Consider the following 22235-nt stretch of genomic DNA (forward strand, 5'->3'; position numbering starts at 1 on the left):
AAAAAAACCCTGAAGTATATCTATTTTGTAGTTGCAAACAAACTTTGCTTTTGCTAACATATGACTTCGGAGTAATTTGATGTTCAAATTGGAGGGAAAAAAAGCAAACTCCACCAAGGCCATGTCTACATGAGACACTTACTGTACAGTAGCTCGTTACTACTGTGCAGTAGCACTGCGAGGCACGAACCATGACATAGTGCTACTGCGCAGTACTAAGGAGCTACTCGCACAGTCAGCATCACCATGAAGCCATGCAGAGACACTACTGAGCAGTTACACTGGTAACAACTGCACAGTCAGAGTCTTGTGTAGACACAGCCAAAGGGTACCAAATGACTAATGCTCTAGTGCAGTGGTTCTCAACCTTTTTGGTACCAGGACCCATTAGTAAACATCAACGGCCAGTCCTGACCCAGTGCCTCTCACTCCCAACGCACTGTCTCCCGACCCCCAGACCTCCAGTCCCCCAGTGTGTGAGGTGGAAGGTGTGCAGCAGGAGGGGCCCCAATCAGCAATTTGCAGGCTGGAACTCTGCCAGCCTGCAAGGGAAAAGCGACAGTTTCCCACGTTTTTCTCCTTTAAAGAAGAATCCAGTTTTAAAGTTTGTTCACAACGCATTCACATATTCTTGCGACCCACTTTTGGGTCACAACCCACAGGTTGAGAAGTGCTGCTCTAGTGAATGCTATCAGTGAATTTCAGTGGCTATAGATGGAACTTTTTGTGTAAGCCAATGGCTCAGATTTCCTATTCACTCTTTTACTACATGGATGTAGATGTTATTAAATAAATAGGCTCTTGGCATGCATTTGGCTATGTGATTAGAGACATTAGGTTATGGAACTGATTCTATGTCTTTCCTTAAAGCTGAGGATGGTTTTCATCTCTTTTTCAGTTAATTCAAAGTCAAACACCTGCAAATTTGAGAACAAAACAGAACACCCACACAGAAAAATATTTCAGTTAGTTCTATAAGAGGTTGAAATACATCCATGTAAAGAATGCTAAAGATGTATATGGAAATGAAACACATTTGTTTAAGTGAAGGGAGATATCCATCTTCATGAAAAGTGCTATAATGAATGTTCAAAAGTTATGAAGAGTTATCTAAACTTTGGGGCCAGGTGTTTCAAATTTAGTGGCCTATCTTTCTCTGTTACAGAGACATTAAAGGTCCCATTGACAAAATTAGGAGTTTCCAGTGCTTATCACTTGAGAACAATGTCAGTTTGGATCTATCCATGGGAAAAAAAAAAAGTTCAAATTGTTGGCATTTTAATCAATAGCAGGATCCTTTTGTTTAATCTTCTTTCTTATACTGGGGGAAAAATAGTTCTCAAACTTTCAGAAGATTTCAATGAAGAACTCAATGGCATAGAGTTCAATGGTATATTTGGTGTAATTAAGGCAGTGATGTGCTGTAAAATACTGGCAGTGAAGTATCTGTAAGCATTTCAGAATTGTTTTTCAGTAGGGCTGACCTATGTTTTGTTGTGTAAGTTATCTTAGGCTTCACATAGTAATATTTTCAAATCTTGTTTTCAGGAAATAACATATTGCTTAACAAGCTTCTAACATCTGAGTTTTCTCTCAAAAGTATAACTCTATACATGATAATTCCATATGAAAGACTGATTTAATAGTTCTTAGATGCTGCATGGTTAATTAAAGTCCAGAAGAATCAAAAGTCTGTGAGAAAATAATGTACATTAAATGAAGGACTTCAGATATTTGGGTATAGCATAGCATTAACTTGATTTATGATAATAAGACAGAACATATTTTAAAAGAAAATATGCTAGAATTTTAAAATGGAAACTGATTGGTTTCCTCTTCAGTCAGTGGAGTTAAGTTCAGTTTTCTTTTTCTGGTTCATCATTCTAATGAAGGAGATTCAGATTGCCATTTTAAAACAGCCTTTGGCATTTACTGCAATGATAGGGGCAGGTTTCAGCCAAGAGGGCCAGGGCCCGAGCCCTCACAGTGGAATAAGGACATACCCAAGCTGAGAGTGCCAAAAGCTGAAATAGGATGAGACAGGCTAAAAGGGCCAAGCACCCCAAACAGAAGGAGGCAGGCCAAGAGCCCCAAACAGAGGGAGACAAGCCGAAGCCCAGACCAGGCTGAGACTCAGAAACTGGGCCAGAAGAAATGGGCTTAGGCTGGCAATCTATAGCAAGAGTAACTAGCAGACTAAAGCTGAAGTCCATACAAGCTGGTGTGTGGCTCTAGGGTAACATCTGCAAGGCACGGGCATGGCTATAGGGGAGGACAGATGCAACAAATAGCCCATAAGGTGACTGGTGCCCTGGGGCACTAACAGGGCCAGGAGGGCCCCAACTGAGTGTCCCAGGGTGGAGCTGGACTGGTCTCACTCTGGGACCCTGGGGGCAGCCTCCTTTTCACACTAAAACTAATTACATCAAGACATGACAGGTGTGGAAGAAGGGAGGGTACCCCGAGGAGCCGGAATTGGGAGCAAGAGTCAAGGGGCCACCAGGGGCTGTCATGGCCACCCTCAGAGGCCAGAACATGCCATACTTACCTTCAAATTTTCCTCTATATGATGGGGAGTGACAGATTTGGGAATTACACTCACATTTCTTTGGACCTGGAATCGGATCACCACCTACAAAAAGAGAGGTTGTGTGTCATCAGTGAAATACAACCCCATATCCACTCTCATATGCCATGGTGTGTAATTCCACTAGATCAAAGATCAAAAATATGCAGCAACTTAACAGAGCCGCCATGATATATGCACCGACTCATTTAATCGCTAGTGTTAATGATGACACAATAGCCATGTGTAAACACAATTGGCAAAAAATTTGAAACTGACAAAGGATGCTGTACGTAAAAGTTGTAACTACCCATTTCCATAGGAGGCCCTCCATTTTACCCAGTTACAGTTGTGGTGAATTTTAATCTTTTCCTCTCCTTTTGTACTGTAATCAGATTCAAAATGACACATTTAAAAGCATCATACTGCAAAAGACATTTGAAACGGCAAGTGGCCCACATCCCAAACCTTCCCTCACCATTCCTTGTAAAAGTGGAAGCTGGCCCAAGAGGAAGGTACTTTACAAAGAGGAAAAAAATACAGAAAAAACAAACAGTCTGTACCTGAGCTGAGGTTTTCTTGTGTTTGGCTGCAATTTCTTTAATTTGGGGGTCATCCAGGAGGGAAAAGTCCTCAGGCTTGGGCCTTTAAGAAGAAAAAGTAGACCCTATCATTGGCGGGGGGGAGACATAACCTCACCTGTCAGATATAATAGGGATAAGTTTATGGTCAGTTTAGAAGTGGAGGGGGATAAACCATGGATTGCATGTTTAAGCTCACCTCCCACACTACTTCTTTCCCATTGGTTTTCATACTTAATATTCTTTTATCAAAAATGAACTGAGTTATGCATCAAGGTCAAAGTACAGCTCATTGCAATATCCTCCCACAGAGTGTTCTTCCACCTAGAACTCATCACCAAAAATACTTGTCTCCTGGATTCCAAGAGTTTCATCCTGGCTTGTTGCAGTTTCTATGTCCTTCCTGAGCACAGAGTTTCCCCACTAGATTGGTTAGAAGACTTTGAAGCCTTCTACGATCAACCGAAGCAAATCCTCAAAGCTCATCCCTTTCAAGCTCAGTTGAGTAAAAAACTGTAATCACTATCACATACATGTTGTACTTATGCATCTAATAATTCAATAAGAGATTGATGGTTCTAAGGATTTAGGTAGACTGGCAAAAAAAAGAAGGGTTTTTATAAATCTATAATACTTTTTTCAGTTTTTCTATTAGTGTCATCTCTGTATCAAATACTTAAATTACATCACTGAATGCACACCTTACCACACAGGAGGTAAGAAGGCACCGAGTAGTCTTACCATGGCCACTGGGGGCTTCCAAGGGGACAGTAGGCAGTGACAGAGATCCCTTTGGATTGGCAATATTTAATCAATTCTTCTTGAGGAAGGTATGGGTGACTCTCAATCTACAAAAACAAGCACTAAGTTTACTCAGAGACAGGCAGTACTATTGCAGTTCAAGTAGTATAGATATTACACTGACTTCCTGCAAGACATACAACAGAATGAGCTCATCCATCTCATAAATCTCCCAAGCCCACAGAAGGCAACAGAGAAAAGCCAGTCAGCGCACTTGAAATTGTCTCTTTAAAAAGGGCTGCACTCTGAGGGATGACTGCAAGGAACTGAATCAATTGGGCTTTCAATTTCCCTTGATCTGGAATATCTCACTGTACACAACCTCCATCTTGTTACCGGTTACAACACAACATCACTGTAGGCTTGCTTCCCTTCAATAATATACAACATTACAATGAGCTATTGTCTTCTTAAGAATACCTGGCCAGGCTCTTCCACTGAGTGAGCTTACTGACAGCTGCTTGGTTTTCAAGGAGAGGATTCTGACTACAAAAACTGTGTACAATGTTATCTTATTTTTCACTATTAATTATGAAGTCTAATATGCAGAAATTATATGTACGTAGTTCCCATTAACCTCAAGTAGAATTAAATGTGCAATCCAGTAGACTACTGAAAGTGGAACAGACTCTGGCTGAAAGACTTTATAGGTTTCTTCCCAAACACACATTCTACTTTTGATCAGTAATGCTATACAGCTAACTGGGTTCTGTACAGAAGTCAATAACGTCTAGATAGCATCTTACATAATTCAAACTTCCTGGGCTGCTTCTGTTAGAAGTTCTTGGACTTTCTTATCCCTGTCACAATGCTTGTGATGGGCTGCCAATATTTCTGCTTTTGTTTATGCTTACATTATTTATAATGGCTACTTGACAATTATACAACTGTTATATGACCCTTCAACCAAAATCCCAGAATAACCTGGAATGTTGTTCACTGTGTAGCTACAGCTGCTTCCTCCTAAGCTGCTTCTTCTTATGCATTTTCCATTGACATGGCTACTTTTTCTGAAGTGTAGTGGCTGCTGGAACAATATTCATAGACTGTTACTGGAGATGCAAAGTATAAAATTCCAGTCTCCTCAACCAGCTTCCCCTGGTCCTTTACTTCAGACACGGTCCCAGTCCATGTCTCTCCTCCACAAACACTCCTCCCAGCTTGTCTCCTTGCCCAGACAGTCCTAGTCTCCCTGCAGCAGTTTATCCTTCACTGAGTGCATCTACAGGAGATGTTTTACTCAAGATAAGGATCTTATTTTAAAGATCTCCCAGCCCGGGCCCTGTGACCTCCAGTGGTGGAGCCACCCCAGCAGCAGTAAGGGTCATGGAGCAATACCCCAGCCCCTGCCAGGAGACGGCTGTCTCCTGACCCCATGCTCCCTGCCAGCCTCTGGGCTAGCACCTAGGCAGAGCCCAGAGCTCCCCCTGGTTGCTTAAGGGGCCCAGTACAGAGCCGCAGGGAGTAGGAGTAGTCTGCTGCTAGGAGCAACGAATCTGCTCCCACATACCTGCACGTGTAGAAGTGTGCCCAGAAGAATTTACTCTAGAGTACTTTACTCTAGAGTAAACTGTTCCTGGATTATTTGCAAATGTAGATGTGCCCAGTCTGTCTCCATTCCTCCCTCCTGACTTGTCCTTCCACTCATATTCTCCATACCCAGTGACAGTCCCTTACACCAAATTCCTCTCCCAATCCCAGTGGGCCCCAGCTTTCATTTGCTTCCCAGCAACTTATCCCAGTCTGTCTTTCTTCCAACTAGTCATAGCACTCCATTTGTATCCTAGCTCCTTGTCAGATCTGACTACCATTCCCCAGGCACTGCTTCCCTGTCTCCTTGCTCCATCCATTCCTTGTCTCCCCATCTTTCAGTTCCTTCAGAAATCTCACTCTCTCAGTCTATCCCAAAATGTTGCCCATCCCAAGAAATCCAAGAATCTCCACTCTTTCAAATCCCAATCTCTCCTACAACAGTCAGCCTCTTGTTCCTTTCCCCATCCTCTGTTCTTCACTGTTGACTCTTTGAAACCATCTACACTCCTACCCATACCATTCCCAGTTTGGTTCTTATCTTATCTGTATTCATAGAAAGTTTTCTTCTCAGTGCTGCCTGCAAGGAGATGCCAAGAGCAGAGGAGAGAAAGAAACATGTCCTCACAGTGTATTTACTATGCCTGAAAGAATCACCCTCAAATGCATCATTCTGTGAAAGCAGCATAGCCACAGTTGCACAGCACTGTGTGTGAGCTACTTAGCATGGAGGTAGTCTCATTGGAGTCACTTAACAGTGCTATTTAGCTTACCCAAAGCATCACACAGACACAGCTGAATAGTTTCTGGTACAGGAGGTAGCCCATGTAGAGGAGTAAAACTTGTTTGAGCATGGCTTTGTCAAGCATGGTAAATTTGCCATGGAAGCATTCCTAGTATTTCCCAGGTCTTAGTTATTATGTCCAGCCTGCAGCTGCCCAGGTCAGCAAGGTACAGCCCATGTATGTAGTATGTAAATAGATTCCCCAAAATATTATATCTGCATAGCTCTATTAGGTCTCTAATGAGCATGTAAGAACTGTTCATTGGCTTATGGTTAGATTGAATTTGGGCATATTTTTATGGGAATATCAGAAGGCCAAATTTTGTGTTCCTGTTCTAAAGCAGAAAGACATAAAACTTTCCTACCCCCCAAAAAAAGGTTGTAGCATTACTCCCACATAAGCAAAATAGATTTTCTCACCAGCCTTGCTTTCAGACCTAGTTTTCAGACCTAGCCGAAATAGTTTAAAGAAATTCAACCTAAGGCAGCGGTTGGTAACCTAGAGCCAGCAGCAGACCAGATCCAGTCCACAAACATGGGGCTTCCGAGGCATTTGGCAGCAAGAGGCTTCAGCCGTGGTTGCTTTTCCCATGCCACCACAGAGAGAAATGGTGGCTGCAGGACCTCTCTCTCTGCTGCCATGGAGAGAAGCATTGATGGGAGCCAGGTCCTAGCACCCACCCTACCACCTGTCACTGCCTTAAGTTGGGTCATTCCAGCTTGCAACCTGAAAAGGTTGCTCTCCACTGGCCCTAAGGCATGGATATCTAGCACAGATGGTTGTAGTTTAGAAGCATTTTAAGAAGCTAAATAAAGGGTCTTATAATGGGAAAGACCGGCAAGAACTTGTTAGTATGTGGTGCCTTTAGTTCTAACTACTAGCAAATAAAAGTAGCCTGATGTTCTCAGGGTGTTGACCATCTACAGCTCCCATTAAAGTCTATAGAAGTTGCAGCTTCTCAGCATTATGGAAAATTGGGCCATTTATCTAGATGCAGTTAGGTATCTAATTTCCAGCATCCCAAGATGACTGTTTGGGAAAGAAGGGAAGTAATTCTTTCTTTTCAATGTACAGTATTCTATTTAATGCTCCTACCCCTTCCAAAATACAGATGTAAAACTACGTCACCTATTTACAACACCCTTCATCCAGGCCTTCTCCCAACACCCAGGATTCTGTGAAAAATGTACCTGGTTATTGGCTGGTTTGTATTTTAAATCAGGTTTGCTCAAGAGCTGCTCAATTTAATTTGTGTTAAAGTTGGCAATTCCAATGGCTTTCACCAATCCAGCATCCACCAGGTCTTCCATAGCCTGAAGAGACAGCAGACTCAGACACTATATATAACTACAGTCTTGTCTACACAGAGAAAGGACCTGGTATAGCTACTTGGGTTGTAAGCTCTTTGGTATGGATGTTATCTTTTGGTCTGACATTTATACAGCACCTAGGCACACTGGGTTCATGGTCATGACTGAGACTCCAAGGTGCTAGAGTACTACAGTAAAGTATAGGAGCACAATAAAAGGGAGAATATTCTGGAGGAACAATGGTATAATAAAGAGTAAGTTTCACATTTCAGAATAGAACTCTATTCACAAACTGGAGTAATTCCTTCAGAATAAAAATACCTCCCCCATGTGGAATTACCCTGGGATAGCTATAGTAGAACAGTTACTCCAGAGAAGCACTGCTGGTCAATTTTCTCATATATACCTATTTAAAGATGATAAAAACACTTAGATGGGTTTGCTGAGTATGGCATGTTTTGCTGGTCCTAAAGATCATCTGAGAAAGGAAATGCACAAATATAGTTTTGCATTAGTAAGATCCTGAAATTTCCACTTTCTTCTCCAAATCATCAATAAAGCTTGCTTGCTTGCTTTATAGAGACCCAGTTGTCCCTTCTAATTCTGATGACTGTTTCAGTCTCCTCTTACTCAAAGGATTAACCTAGTACAGTTGAGCACACAGAGACCCTGACAACAAAGTGCTACTGTCAGTAGTAGGTGTAAAAACATTTCACTTCACAAAGAATAATGTAAGCGATGTCAGAAATGTAGATCAAATCAGCTATCCTGGATTCTTGATGTCAGAAAGTTCCTCAAAAATGTTCCCACCAGGAAAAGAAGGCAACTTGCTGCTGAAGAGTACAGAATGGCAAACAAACACAGAAACAAAGTTGAAGCTTACCTCCCACGTTTCCAGAAAATCTGTGTCACTGGGAATCATCATGCCATTTTCTCCTATGGGAAAAAGTTCCTCCCCTGCCTATTGTGAGACAAAGATAGTGTAAAGATATGATGCATATTCAGTTGTAACAAAAAGGGGAAAAAATGAACCTTGGAGAACCTAATAAATTATCCTTGACTTAAGCATCTGGCTTGGAGAAAGGAGACAAAAATAACAACTTTTATTAAGATAAGTAACTAATAGGTTGTTTTCTGACCCCAGGATGAGGAAGCACAGAAGTCTGAAAGTACACAGAGGAAGAAAAAACAGACCATTAGTAGAAAGCCAAGGTAGAGAGGAATTCAGTACTGACCACTCTCAGACATAAATGTTGCAAAAGCAGCTGACAAACCAGCACTGAGCTTTGATGAGGCAGAAGACCTGGATTTGATTTGGACCAACAGCACCATATTCCAGAAGGGTCTGGGGATGCTAAAGAAGCAAGAAAATGGTCAAGACCATGTGAGAAATCTGCTGCCTTAACGATCAAAGGCTACATTTCCTTCCAAACCATTTTAGGAGTGGCACCAATATGCTCAGATAGACAGACAATCTTCCTGGTCTGGGATGGTCCTTTCTTTTACCTGACAGATCAAAAAGGGAAAAAGTATCTTGGATTCTCACAGAAAGGCTTAAAGTTCAAACCACAGTACCTTGAATCCCATGGGCCAATGAATGAGGTAAAGGTCCAAGTAGTCCAGTTTCAGGGCAGTGAGAGTTTTCTGGCACGCTTCTTTCACCAGATATTTCTCATGGAACGTGCACCACAGCTACCAGGAGAAAATATAGATGGATATTTGCCCTCAGATACTTTACCAAGACTCCTAAGTGGAACAGATGTCTATCACCCCAAACAGAAGCAGATCTGGGAGCACTGCCTCCTTCCCCACTTTTTCAGGAGAGTAGAAGATGGTGGAAATTTCTGGGAATGTATAGGTTAAGTAAAGAACATTTGGCTACAATGGGCACTTTTACACATGCTCCGGAGGAGGGGAGGGGGGGCACATTAATTAGAGTGGTTCCGAGAGCCACTCTAATCAAGGTATCACAGAGTCTTATGTATCAGTATCCCTGCCCCTCAAAATGGTGAAGAGAGTGCTTGAACTAAAGCTTGTTCAATAAGCTTTAGCTAAAGCACCCCCACTGCCATTTTGAAACATAGGGATGCTGATACACAAGATGCAGGAGACAGCTGGAGCATGGTAATTACCACGCTCCAGCAGACTCAGTGAATCAAGTCTGCTCTGACGCATTGTAATTACAGTGCATCAGAGCAGCCTCCCAGCATGTCTGCAGGCACCCTGTAGATGTTTTAACTAAATTAACATAAATTGTGACATAAAGGTAAAAGTCAAATACAATGAAGCAAAAATGCAGGATTTGACCAACACAATAGTTTTCCAGTAGATGGAAAGCAATTTATATTTTTCTAATATTGCCACTCCGGGAAAATAAAAAATAGAAAGCATAACATACAAGAATGAATAGGCAACTCAGCAGGGCTCGGCAAGCATGCAATAGCAATTCTTCCTTCCTCATAGTTTCTGAAAGCTTGCACCAATTTCCTGCCTCCATAGCTGGCAACTAATTCATACTAAGACAACTCTAATCTAATTGGCCTTGAATAAGAAATATCATATTTTCATTCCTTATATCCACTTTAGTTACAAGGTGGAACAAAGAAAACAAAAGACAACCCTGTATACCTGTGACATTTCCAGTGCTACATTTGTAGTGTTCCATGCAATGAGTGTACAGCCATGCACAGATGAAAAAGTGTATTAAAATGGCTGAAGCCTTTAAAAAGTGACCCACAAAAAAGGAATATCTTTGAAATGCTTCTTGAAACATCTGTACACTCTATGGAATACTACATGGGATTCTGTGGTCCTCTGGCATTCCACAGTACTGTGCTCTTCCAGAAGCAGAGCAAACAGCTAGTGAGCACCCTGCGGTGTGTTCAGCTGGACTCAGGAGCCATTGGAGACTGAGGCATGAAAGGAATCCTTTTTTTCCAGCTCTCAGGCTGAAGAGCAAGAATCCCTATGTGCTTAAGCCTCTGGTCTCCCAAGGCTCTGGTCTCTTTGGGAGATGCCAGAGGACTGAGCAACTCCCTGTTGTGTTCCCTGACTGAAGAACACCACAGATGTATGCTGTCATCATAATTTTGAAGCGTTCTGGCAACAGAATATATTTGGGAGGCCTCATAAAACAAAACTCGAAGCAGTTCAAAAGTATGTCTGTCCATGACCAGAATTATGCCATGGATACAAACAAGCTATTTTCTAGTTAACTTTATACGTTGGAGTTAACTTAGTGTTTTGTGTCCTTTGCCTCTCTTTCTGCCAGATACTCACCTGACCCCTTGCTTAGGCTCAAGTAGAAAAGGTTGTACCTTACTGATGATGAAGAGGTCTTCCCGTGTCACAGCTCCCTCCTTAATTTTCTCTTGAATTGCATCCCCTATCTCACTCTCATTCTGGTACATATAGGCGCAGTCCAAGAGGCGGTATTCAACATCAATAGCAAACTTCACTGCATCTTTTGCTTTTTCTAGGCGAGACTGAAATGAGGCAAGAAAGACAAAAATTGTATTGCTCTAGAAAAATAAGAAGTGACAACTTTGAGTCTTAATCCACCTGCAATTATTGTTCAGTTACTTTGACAGCCAGAGCTCTAGAAGAATCATACATAGATCAAGTTAGACAGATACAAAGGTACACGGCATTACACAGTCTTATCTAGGCTAAAAGCTGGCCAAAGGACTGATCAGGAAGATCAAAAGGAAGGGTAAGAAAAGGGAAAAAGTCAAAGAACAGGATCCAAAGTACTTATTTTCAGTCTCTTTGGAAAATGTTTGCTTTGAAAACAGTGCCAAAAGCCAAAGTTTGTGCATGAAAGACTTGTAAGAATCCTTCAGACTGTTCTTCAGAGCCAAAATATATGGCGATATAATGCTGTGGATGTGGAGGAAGGAAGGAGTGTCTAATAGTGATTCTGAAGTATATGATGCAAAACTTCACCAGGTTTAAAACCCCCTGGTTTCAAACTAATTTCAATAATTAGCTTTAAATTCTGTTTCTTCTGTCTCTGTCAGAAGATTGTCCTCCAGGGAATTCTCCACGTGATCAGAAAGCCTTGTTCACCTGTTTAATATTCTGTTTGCAGCCACACATACTCTAGGCACAGACAGAAGTTATGTTTGTCATGCAATTGGCCCCTTGAAAGCACTCTATAGCCATGCCTTTACAGAAAGGCATGGCTGCAGAGCACTTTAAAAGGGCCCAATCCCATGACAATCTCAGTCCTCATTACATGAGAGTCCAGATGAAGGCACTCCAAAGCAGAGTGCCTTTATTAACTTGTGCCTGCACATGCTGGGGGCAGGGCTGGGCTGATGCAACTCAGCCTTGCTCCCGGTATAGTTCAGAATGGAAAGGGGGAAGGGAGCAGACTGAGTTCCATCTAGGGTTTTTTCAGCTGGCACTAGATGATGGGGTGAGTGGATTGGAGCTCCCCTGAGGTGGGAGGACTGCAATCCTCCAACCCAATCCAATCCAGTCCTCCAATCCAATCCTCCAACCCTCCAGTGCCAGCTGAAAAAACCCACTCAGCTCCCTCTGCTCTCTTCCCCACCTCCCATTCTGAAAAGAGCACTGGGGCTGAGTAGGGAGAGGGGTGGGGCTGGGTAGGGGAGAGTGGCTTAAGACTCACAAATTGCAGCTGGATCCCCCAGCCCCTGCGATCCAACAGCAAATATCTGCTGGGTCTGAGGGATTGCTGTAACTCATGGCGTTTCCTGAGCAGCACCATGAGTCACAGTGGGGAGCTGCGCATCTGCCTGCATCCTCCGAGAATGACAAGCTGAAAGGATGTCTTCTGGAGCACAGAACTTCTGACAAGAGACAAGATCCATTCCCACCCTCTATGGGTACAGAGCACAAGTGTCCAAAAAGCAATGAATTTGGACATCATTTTTAATTAGTCACAAAAGAAAAAGAGCAGTTTTAAAGGTGGGTTGCTAGGGAAAATGAGGGCAGGAATAATCATTGGCAAGTCCATGACCTATTGGACTCAAACAAGCCCTAAATTGAGGAGGTGACCACAGAGACGCACAGAAGTACAATGCAAAATGTTATCAACAATGCTCAGTTCTGGATAAGCACAGTTTGGGATTTAAATAGCAGTTTGAATCTGAATGGTATTCTTGGCTAAACAAGACTGATAAATAGTCTGAATTTTTCCAAAATCATGTATGGATAAGAGGCACTTCGAAGAAAATGTACTTCAAACTCTAAGTTACACATTCCTACTTTTACTTCAATATGAACTAAACCATATCATCATTGATCACTATTTTTAAGAACACAGTTCTGAATCCATACTTGGTTTGCCTTACTTAGAAAATGAAAAATCCCCACTTCTTGAATGAAGTCATTAACAAACAGGGACCTGATTTCAGGTTTTGAGAGCATCTCCTCTGGGTATTACTCTTGCAGCCTGAATTAATGTCTTGTTATATAAGCTTCTACAGCTTCTTCAGGTAACACAGGAAAGCTGGTTAGCTATGACATTAGTGAAGTGCCAGTCATGGTAGACTATACTGAACAATCCAGTGAGCGATACATATATTCTGCTGTAGTAGCTTCACGTTGCATGAAAGCTTTCTGTAGGAGAGAGCTCTCTGGGAAGAATGTAACATAGGTGCAACTTTCTTCATCCTACAGCAATGGTGACTGAGTTAAAAGGAAGACAAGAATGATAATTGGCTCTAAAATGCTGTGTAAGATAGACAATATTCAAAAAAATAATGCTTTTATAATTTATTTAAATTGTATTCAGCGGGTGCATCTACATGAGATGCTGCCTATGCAGTAACCCAATACTACTCTGCAATAGTGTCATGTAGCAAAAATCATGATGTGATGCTACTGCACAATAGTATTAGGCTACTGCACAGTAGCATCACACAAAAAGCATTCATCGCTGCTACTATTCAGTAACTCGGGTTACTGCACAGTCATTAATACTTGTTTATACAAGTACTAAATGACTGCGCAGTAACAACTGCTCAGTCAGCGTCTCATGTAGATGTGGCCACTGAGTAGCAAATTGTTGAGTACAGTGTGACTATATAAAAATAAGGATCCCTGGCTAACAGAGAAATACAGAGACAACTTCAGGATTCTATGGTAATTTTAATACTGAAAATCTTAGGAACTTTTTGTGGAATTAAACATATAATTCATTGCATCAATGCAAATTTTTTTCTGGGTTTGTGAGGCACAGGATATCAAAAAATCTTCTATTCAGCATAAAGGTTCATTTAGAGATTTCAGAAAGGAAATTGTACAGGAAACACTGAAATAACATAATGAAATAGAAATGACAAAGCAATGAGTACCCACAACTGGAGTCAAGAGGAATCAAAGACACTTTGCACCTTTCCTGATCCCATTCACAAAAAGGAGCAAAGGAAAAAAATTAAGATATATAAACACCTCTTTTATGTACACAACAATTTTAAGAATTAGCAACGGTTGGTAAGTAAATATAGAAAGAATGTGACATTTAGCATAGCTTTAATAAAAACAATATATTGTATCATAATTGTGCCATCTTCTGGCTGAATCTATTTAGTCTTTTTTGTTTTGGATCTTTGAGAGAATTCAGTAAGTCTTTAAAAACCTCCTTCCTTGACCTATATTAATGGCAGGTGGGAAATGTAGTATTTATTACAGGAAGTATAGTATTTATTATTGCAGTGACAAAACATTTTACACTGAGGGGCAAGAATCAGACACACATTTTCACTTAAAGCCTTAAGGTTCTCAACAATATATAGAAGGGACCTCTGATACCTTGAAAATTTCAAGACAGCAAGTGCCAGGCAAAGCTACAATACTTGCACAGACAGAGGCAAGATGCTTAACAAACCTCAACAGCTTTATAGTGTCACAGACAAGTGGCAAACTCTTTACAATAAGCACATGTATCATACTATAGCACTCAGGTGCTATCAGCTCCTACAGTTACCTGCCAGGTGCCCAGTCCTAGGATGGGCATCTTTGCCTTTGTGTTCAGTTCCACGTAGGTTGCCATGGCCCGTCTGTTCTAATTCTCTCTGGAATGCAACTGGGTGAAAGAATAAGAATACCCCTGGCAAAACCTTTAAAGAGCATCTTGCCCCACCCCACTGTTTGGTGATTGGCTGCAGACAAGGAGAACAAAGAAAGAAGCATCAGGACGAGGAGGTATCCCTTTCCCTTTGTCACTTGGCTCCCACTGTCAGTAGGTGTGAGACATATCTTTGTAGAATTATCATATTTTTCTCACATATAACACACACCTTTTCCCCCAAAATCAGACCACCAGGGTGCATCTATGTGAGATGCTTACTATGCAGTAGCCTAATAACACTCTGCAGTAGCATGCCAGGCTAATGCACTACTGCTCAGTGTTATTAGGCTACTATGCAGTAAGCATCACTAAAAACCAATGCACTGGCACTACTGCACAGAAGCGCAAGTTACTGTGCATTCATTTAGTACTTGGTTTTCCAAGCACTAAACTTAATGCGCAGTAACTACAGTACATTAATGAACGTGTGGATGTGCCCTCAGTGCAGTAGGGGGAGGCACACATGCCATGCAGTGGTGAGGTGGGGGCTTGGGTCCACAGTGCAGCAGTGTGGGATGTCCCTGTAGCATGCAGCCCAAGAGGCCCATGGCTCACCCTGGAGTGGCTCATTGGCATACAACACCCACTGGAGCAGCCTGCAAGACATTCAGCCCCAAGCTGCTTAGAAGTTGGGCAGCCCTAATTTATGAGAACAAACGAATGTAAGCAGATACAAGTCCATGTTATCTGTCAGAGCAATCGGGGCTGGGCTGATGCAGCTCAGCCCTGACCCTTTGTGCTTGTGTCCAAATCACTGATTTGCCAAATCAGCATCAAATCGTCAGATTCGGATTTGACCGAATAGAATCAGGGACAGTGATCCAAATCAAAGGATCAAATCACTGTACCTGATTCAGGCCAAATCTGAGTCCAAATCGAATAGTGCCTGCTTCGCACAGCCCTAGTATCCATGTGCTTTGTTTTCAATTCTTTTTTGGTGGAACTCCTAGCTATTAGTGACTGGTATACCATACACCTGATTTAGGGCAATACCATTCCTTTTTCATTGATAGGTTCAAATAAGCAAAGTTCAGGGAGGCAACAGAAGTTGCTATAGAAATGGACCAGTGTAAACTTTAGGTCTGGAATGAAGTGTGCTGAACAAGCTGTTCAAGAGAAAATTACAAGTGAAAGGGTCAAGAGAGGGGAAAATGTATTTGACAGAAATAAAGTAAACAGGTTTTGTTTTACTAATTCATTTTTCCCTACTCCTTTGTGTGCTCATTAGCTTGTCCAGTTTATTGAGAATGTTGTGACTTAAACAAAGCCAGTGCCAAAAGTTCTCCCTTTAGGGATTACTGCTTGGGGAACTGTATTCACCTCTTAAGTACGAGGTTCATAATTATAGATGTGAAACCAAAGATAAAACAGGTGCTTCTTGACACTGAAAGTACAGGTCACCATGTAGAACTTCTCTCTGATGTTCACAATGAGTCTCCCTCTTCATATGTACACTAAAGATTACATTTTCTTGTTTATTATATGTACTGCTAAAATGAAGCCTTATTGTGAAACAAAATTTTAAAATGGCAATTATTCTTATTCAACAAGCTTGTTGTCTGTGTGCAATCTGCAGTAGAACAAATTTGCCACTCCTTTTAACTCTACAGAGACAATGCAGCTAAAGAGAATAAGCAGGACTTTATTCCGTGTGGGATACCATCAATAACATTGTTTACTAAATTCCAAACCATTACACCTTTACGAACTTATTATAAGCAATGGGATTACCATTGTAAACCCAATTTGAAGACGGCAAGTTTGCAAAAATAAGAACACTACTTGTTTTGCAGCATGTTTATTGCCGGAGAGAAAGATCTGCCAAAAGGAAAGAACCCAACTTCATTTACAGATCCCAGGCTGAGCTGCAGAACTGACAGTTAAAAGTAACATCTTTTCAATAGTAAACTGGACACATTTGATATGGAATCACAGAACCCCAACAAACACAGGCCTGACACAACAATGTTATTTTTGCAATCAATCACATTTCAGGCCTAGAATCACACTTCAGAGCACTATTGGCAAAAAAGGACTGTGAACCTGAGATATTCCTGATTTATCTGAACTGATTTCTTGAAAGAAAAGTTTTGAAATCACTTCAAGGTCTTCTATAGTAGGATGCACTGGAACATAAAAACTCATGGCTCAATAACATCTTTTATATTCCTTTCTATTCTTCTAAGGTCTTGCTCCCAAAATCATGGAACGGAATCAGGCAATAGCAACAAATTTATCCAGAAAAGGTTTAACGTGGATAAATGAATTCCTCACTGCATCCTACTTCTTAAGGAAATATCCACTTCTTGTTCTCAATGCACATGAATCTTTCCATTCAACTACCTCACATCACGATTCTTCAGTTAATTTTAGAAGGTTGAGAAGTTGCATTTCATTGAATGTCTTTAGATTATTGGCCTTTGGGGAAAAACCAATACAATAACTTTATGTTTGTTGTCAAATTCATGCAGCTTTGCAGTATTTCCCAGATGTAATGGACCAGGTCATGAGGCAGCCTTGTTTAGTGGTTAGGCCACCAGAGGAGGGCCAGAGGCAGAAATATAGGCCAAATCTGAGGTCAGGAAACAGATAAGTTACCAGATGTAGGGGAAAATTAAGGGGAAGGTCCAAATCACAAGCCAAGTCAAAGTTCAAGAGTCAGAGAATGAATTACCAAATCTAAGAGGCAAGGCTTTCTTAGGGAAATATATTTTATTGGACCAGCTACATAATATCGTTTCAGAACTGATTTCTTGCTAGACATGTTTATGCAGTATACATTTGATCCAATAAAAGATATCCCCCTAAGATAGTCTTCCCTCTTTTATAATTCTTGGACCATAATGGCTACAACATCAATCATATATTTCCAAATCTAAGAGAATATCCAGAAGCCAGAGTCCAGGAACAGTGCGAGCAGGGTCAGGAAAGCAGGAGTAGATCACAGAGGCTTGCCAATGCAGACCTTCACCAGAAATTGTTAGCTGGCCCAGAGTCTACTGCCAGAGCTGGAACTAAATGGGTAGGCTGTTTTTGCAGAAGCCAGTCAGGTGGTGAGCTGGAATCATTAGCTGGGGTAGGGCCAACACTCAACATTCCAGGTAGGTGTGGCCCACCAGTCTCAGCAGTCTGTTACACCAGAGCTCATCCAGGATCCAGAACAATCTATGTAGAATCTCAGATTTAATTTTATTGATCTCTTCCTTATCCGCAATCCTCTCTCTCTAAAGGTAACTGTTTCCTAAAAAATACTCCATAAACCTGAATCAAACCTCCTGCATGAAGTAATGGTCTATGGGCACTGACAAAAGTGATATTTGTTGTACGATCATCCACCTGAAATCATTCTACAGCCCCCTGAAAGCAGACATATATTCATGGCTACTAGGGCTGTGTGAAACAGCATCATTCCACTTCAACTTCCATTTTGACGTTTGGATGGAACAGTGTTTCATTTAATTTTGAAAGCACTGTTTCGTTTTGTTTCATCGAAACTCTTTGGCTGTTTCGTTGCTGTTTCAACATTTTACCCATAGCCAGCACCGGGAAGATCGGTACTGCTGCTAGCCCCAGCTGCCAGCACCAGCCTCCTGTGATCTGGGAGGCACTTCGAGGACCCGTACCCCTGGGAGCAGTCCAGCACAGCCCCTGCAGCCCTCCTGGAGCTGCGGGCAGGCCCCTGATCTGCCTGCTGGATGACAGGAGCCTGGTGCTGCTGGCTGGGTCCAGCAGCTGCACCGATCTTCTTGGCACAGGATGTGTCCAGCCAGCAGCACGAGCCTCCTGTCATCCAGCAGGCAGATCGGGAGCTTGCCTGCACCCCTGGGAGGGCTGCGGGGGCTGTGCTGGACTGCTCTTGGGGGTGCGGTCCCCAATCTGACTCCCAGATCACAGGAGGCTGGTGCTGCCAGCTGGGAGCCCACACCCAGTGCCGGGAAGATCAGTGCTACTGCTGGCCCAAGCGGGCAGCACCAGCCTCCTGTCATCTGGCAGGCAGATTGGGGGCCGCACCCCCAGGAGCAGTCCGGCACAGCCCCTGCAGCCCTCCTGGGGGTGCAGGCAAGCCCCAGATCTGCCTATCAGATGACAAGAGGCTGGTACTGCTGGCTGGGACCAGAAGCAGCACCAATCTTCCTGGCATGGGCTGCATCCAGCTGGCAGCACCAGCCTCCTGTCATCTGGCAGGCAGAGCGGTGGCTTGCCCGCACCCCTGGGAGGGCTGGACTGCTCCCAGGGGTGCAGGCCCTGATCTGCCTCCCAGATCACAGGAAGCTGGTGCTGCCACCTGGGGCCAGCGGTAGGCAGCACTGGGGCAAATCAGTTCGTGCAGAAACCAAACTCTGCCTCGAGATCAGGGTGGGGGCAGATCCCCGCAGGAGTTTTGCATAGATTCATAGATGCCAGGGTCAGAAGGGACCTCAACAGATCATTCAGTCCAACCCCCTGCCTAGGCAGGAAAGGGTGCAATTTGCATCCAGGACTATGAGTGCTGGGGTCAGATGACCCCAGCCAGATGCCTCTCCAGCCTTCTCTTAAAGGCCCCCAAGGTAGGGGAGAGCACCACCTCCCTGATTTGCCCTGGGTCCCCGCACGAGCTGATTTTCCCCAGGCCCCACACCAGAACCGATTGGAGGAAGGTGCGGGGCCCAGGGTAAGGCAGCTCGTACAGGGAGCTGCCGCCACCTTGGGATCAGGGTGGAAGCAGGTCCACACATGATTTGATTTGACCCAGGCCATGCACCAGAGCCAATCGGACCCCTGGCTGTCAGCGCAGCCCTGGTTCTCCCCAACTCCTCGGATTGGCTCTGGTACAGGTGTGTAACAGCCAGAACCAGAGGGATTAATAAGCAATAATATGTGCTTTTTGGAGGCATTTGGTATTTTGCCTAAACAGGTAATATTAGTTAATATAAGCTTGTAAATTTGTAAACTACAAATCTAACTTGTCTGTCATAAATTTAACCAAAATGATAAATTAACTGTTCATGGAACTGACTGGGCCCCATAGGCAAACCTGTAGCTGTGAGATTAGCTGACCGAATGGTTTTTTGCTCAGCGTTCAGTCTTAGCGATAAAAACTGGATCTAACTGCTTGGCACACCCAACACATTCCAGGAAAGCATATGCCAAGAAAGCATATTCAAATGAAGCCTAAAAGGGGTTGGGATTTAGGCGGAGCGATGTCAATTTCAAACCTAAAGGTGCTGCATCATAATTTGCTTATTGGATAAACCTGAGTCTGGGTAGTAACCTTTTATGATAATTTTAACACCTTTCAATCCCATAGGGTAACAGCTAACAGAATGGTCATTTCTGTTCCACGCCCAGACCCCGGACTCCCGGTGTGAGGAGGATCGGATCCTGATCAAGGGACCTTCCCCGGTAATCCTTCTGACAGCGTCGATCATCAGGGATGCCTGACTTCACTGGAATCACTTGGCGCGCACCTGGCATTGAGGGACTATCGATAAGTTGCCAACCCATGTCTGTCTATTTGTTGTTTTGAAACAGCCCAGTGTGGCTAATACCCTCGCAGTGCCCAGTTGGCCTGCGACACATTGATCTGTCTATCTATCTGTTGTTATTATCTGTTGTTATTATTTACTATTAGCTCTTTTATACTGCATTATCTGCTTATCGCATTTATCTTTCTGTTAACTGTTGTGTGTGTGTAAGCTACAATAAATTTGCCTTTATTTCACTCCCAACTTTGCCTCCTTGATCCGAAACTGAATCAAACAGCCCAGTTGGCCTGTGATAAAATTGATACACTCACAATGCCCAGCTGGCCTGTGACACAGGTTTGGGAAGATTGACAATACCTTCCCGCAGGAACTCCCCAATCTGAGTGGTGTGTCCGTCAGAAGCGGTCTGGTTGATGGGAAGACCGATGATGCACTCCCACAGGAACCCCCCAATCCAGGCTGTGGGGTTTTTAGAAGTGGTCCGGCTACACTCCAGAGGAAGCTTCCGACCTGCCCAGAGCCAACTTTACTGGTGCATCAGGTGAGCCGGGTTGGCTCTCCCTGGGTCCTGGGAGCTATTTCCGGTGGTACCCTCTGGCAGGAGGAGGAGAGGTGAAAGGAGGAGACAGAGCTAGCAGATGGGTAAATTACTTGACTACTGGTTCAGACTGAAGTCCCCGGAAATGGGGCAGCAGGCCTACTGGGTCTACAGAGCTCGGAGGAGCTTAGGAAACGCGGTTCCACATTAATCCACCGCAACAGGCGGCCAATTAGGCTGGCAGTGCGCCATTTATTGAGATGGGGCCACAGCAGTTGCTATATCAGGCTGAGTGAGAAGGTGAGCAGCGGCAGCTACTGGAATCCCCTGCGAATTGGGGAAAAGCAAGAAAGTGGACACTTCTCTTTTTTTTTTCTGTTTTTTGGTTTGGAAAGTTTTTTTTTCTTTTTGCCAAGTTCCTACATTGGACAGGTGATGGCCAGTGCTGGTCTGGGGAAGTTATCACTCCTCCCTAAACCAATTAATCCATCAAGTTGCAGCAGGAGAGACTCAAGAGAAGCCCCAATCTGATTGGCTGGCTAGCATCTGCCTCACATAGGACAGGCAGGTGGATGTCAGTGGGATGCAGAGGCCCGCGTCCATATGCAGTAATATCCCGACAGCGGGGCCGGGGGCAAATCAGCTTGTGCACGGACCCGCTGCCACCCTGATCCCAAGGCAGCAGCAGGTCCCCGCCCAAGCTGATTTGCCCTGTGCCCCACACCCTCCTCCAATCAGCTCTGGTGTAGGGACACAGAGAAAATCAGCTCATGTGGGCACCCACCACCACCTCGGGATCGGGGTGGTGGCAGGCCCACACACGAGCTGATTTGCCCCGGGCCCTACACCCTCTTCCAGCGGAGGAGGCAGGGAGGCGGGGAGAACCAGGAGTGCACTCCCCACGGGGCTGAGCCACATGGGGCTGTTGAGCCACTCAGAGCGCAGTCCTGGCTCTCCCACCTCCCACCACTGGGCTGCTTCAAGATTTGAAACATTTAGAAACATTTTGACTGGCCTCGTTTCATTTTGAGGCTGTTTTGAAGCCCTTTGTTTTGTTTCAGTTTTCTTGTTCTGAGCTTGAAATGAGTCGAAACAGCATCGAAACAAAACAGTCGGTGAAGCTTCACACAGCCCTAATGGCTACAGAGTGCTTTAAAAGTGGCCAACCACATGACAAATTAACCTTCATCGCATGAGGGATCAGATGAAGGCGCTCCACTTTGGAGCACCTTAAGGAACTTCTGTTCCCTAGGATTAATTTATGCTGCCCCAGGTGTTGTACACAGAAAGGGAGGGCTGAGAAGGGGGGCTGAGAAGTGAGCTGCAGGCTAGGGTTTGCCCAGTCTGAACTGGAGGGGGGACAAGTGGATTGGAGCCCCACAACTTGCGGTCCTCTGTCACAGGCCAGCTGGGCACTGTGAGTGTATCAATTTTATCACAGGCCAACTGGGCTGTTTGATTCAGTTTAGGATCAAGGAGGCAAAGTTGGGAGTGAAATAAAGGCAAATTTATTGTAGCTTTCACACACAACAACAGTTAACAGAAAGATAAATGCGA

At 43.7% G+C, this 22235-nt stretch overlaps 1 pseudogene; it reads right to left on the reverse strand.

Annotated features, from left to right (window-relative positions):
• Positions 1 to 833: 833 nt before the first annotated feature.
• LOC102380727 lies at positions 834 to 14597 on the reverse strand (annotated as a pseudogene).
• Positions 14598 to 22235: the final 7638 nt, after the last annotated feature.

Source organism: Alligator sinensis, unplaced genomic scaffold (genome assembly GCF_000455745.1).
Source record: "Alligator sinensis unplaced genomic scaffold, ASM45574v1 scaffold87_1, whole genome shotgun sequence".
In the NCBI taxonomy this organism is placed as follows: domain Eukaryota; kingdom Metazoa; phylum Chordata; order Crocodylia; family Alligatoridae; genus Alligator; species Alligator sinensis.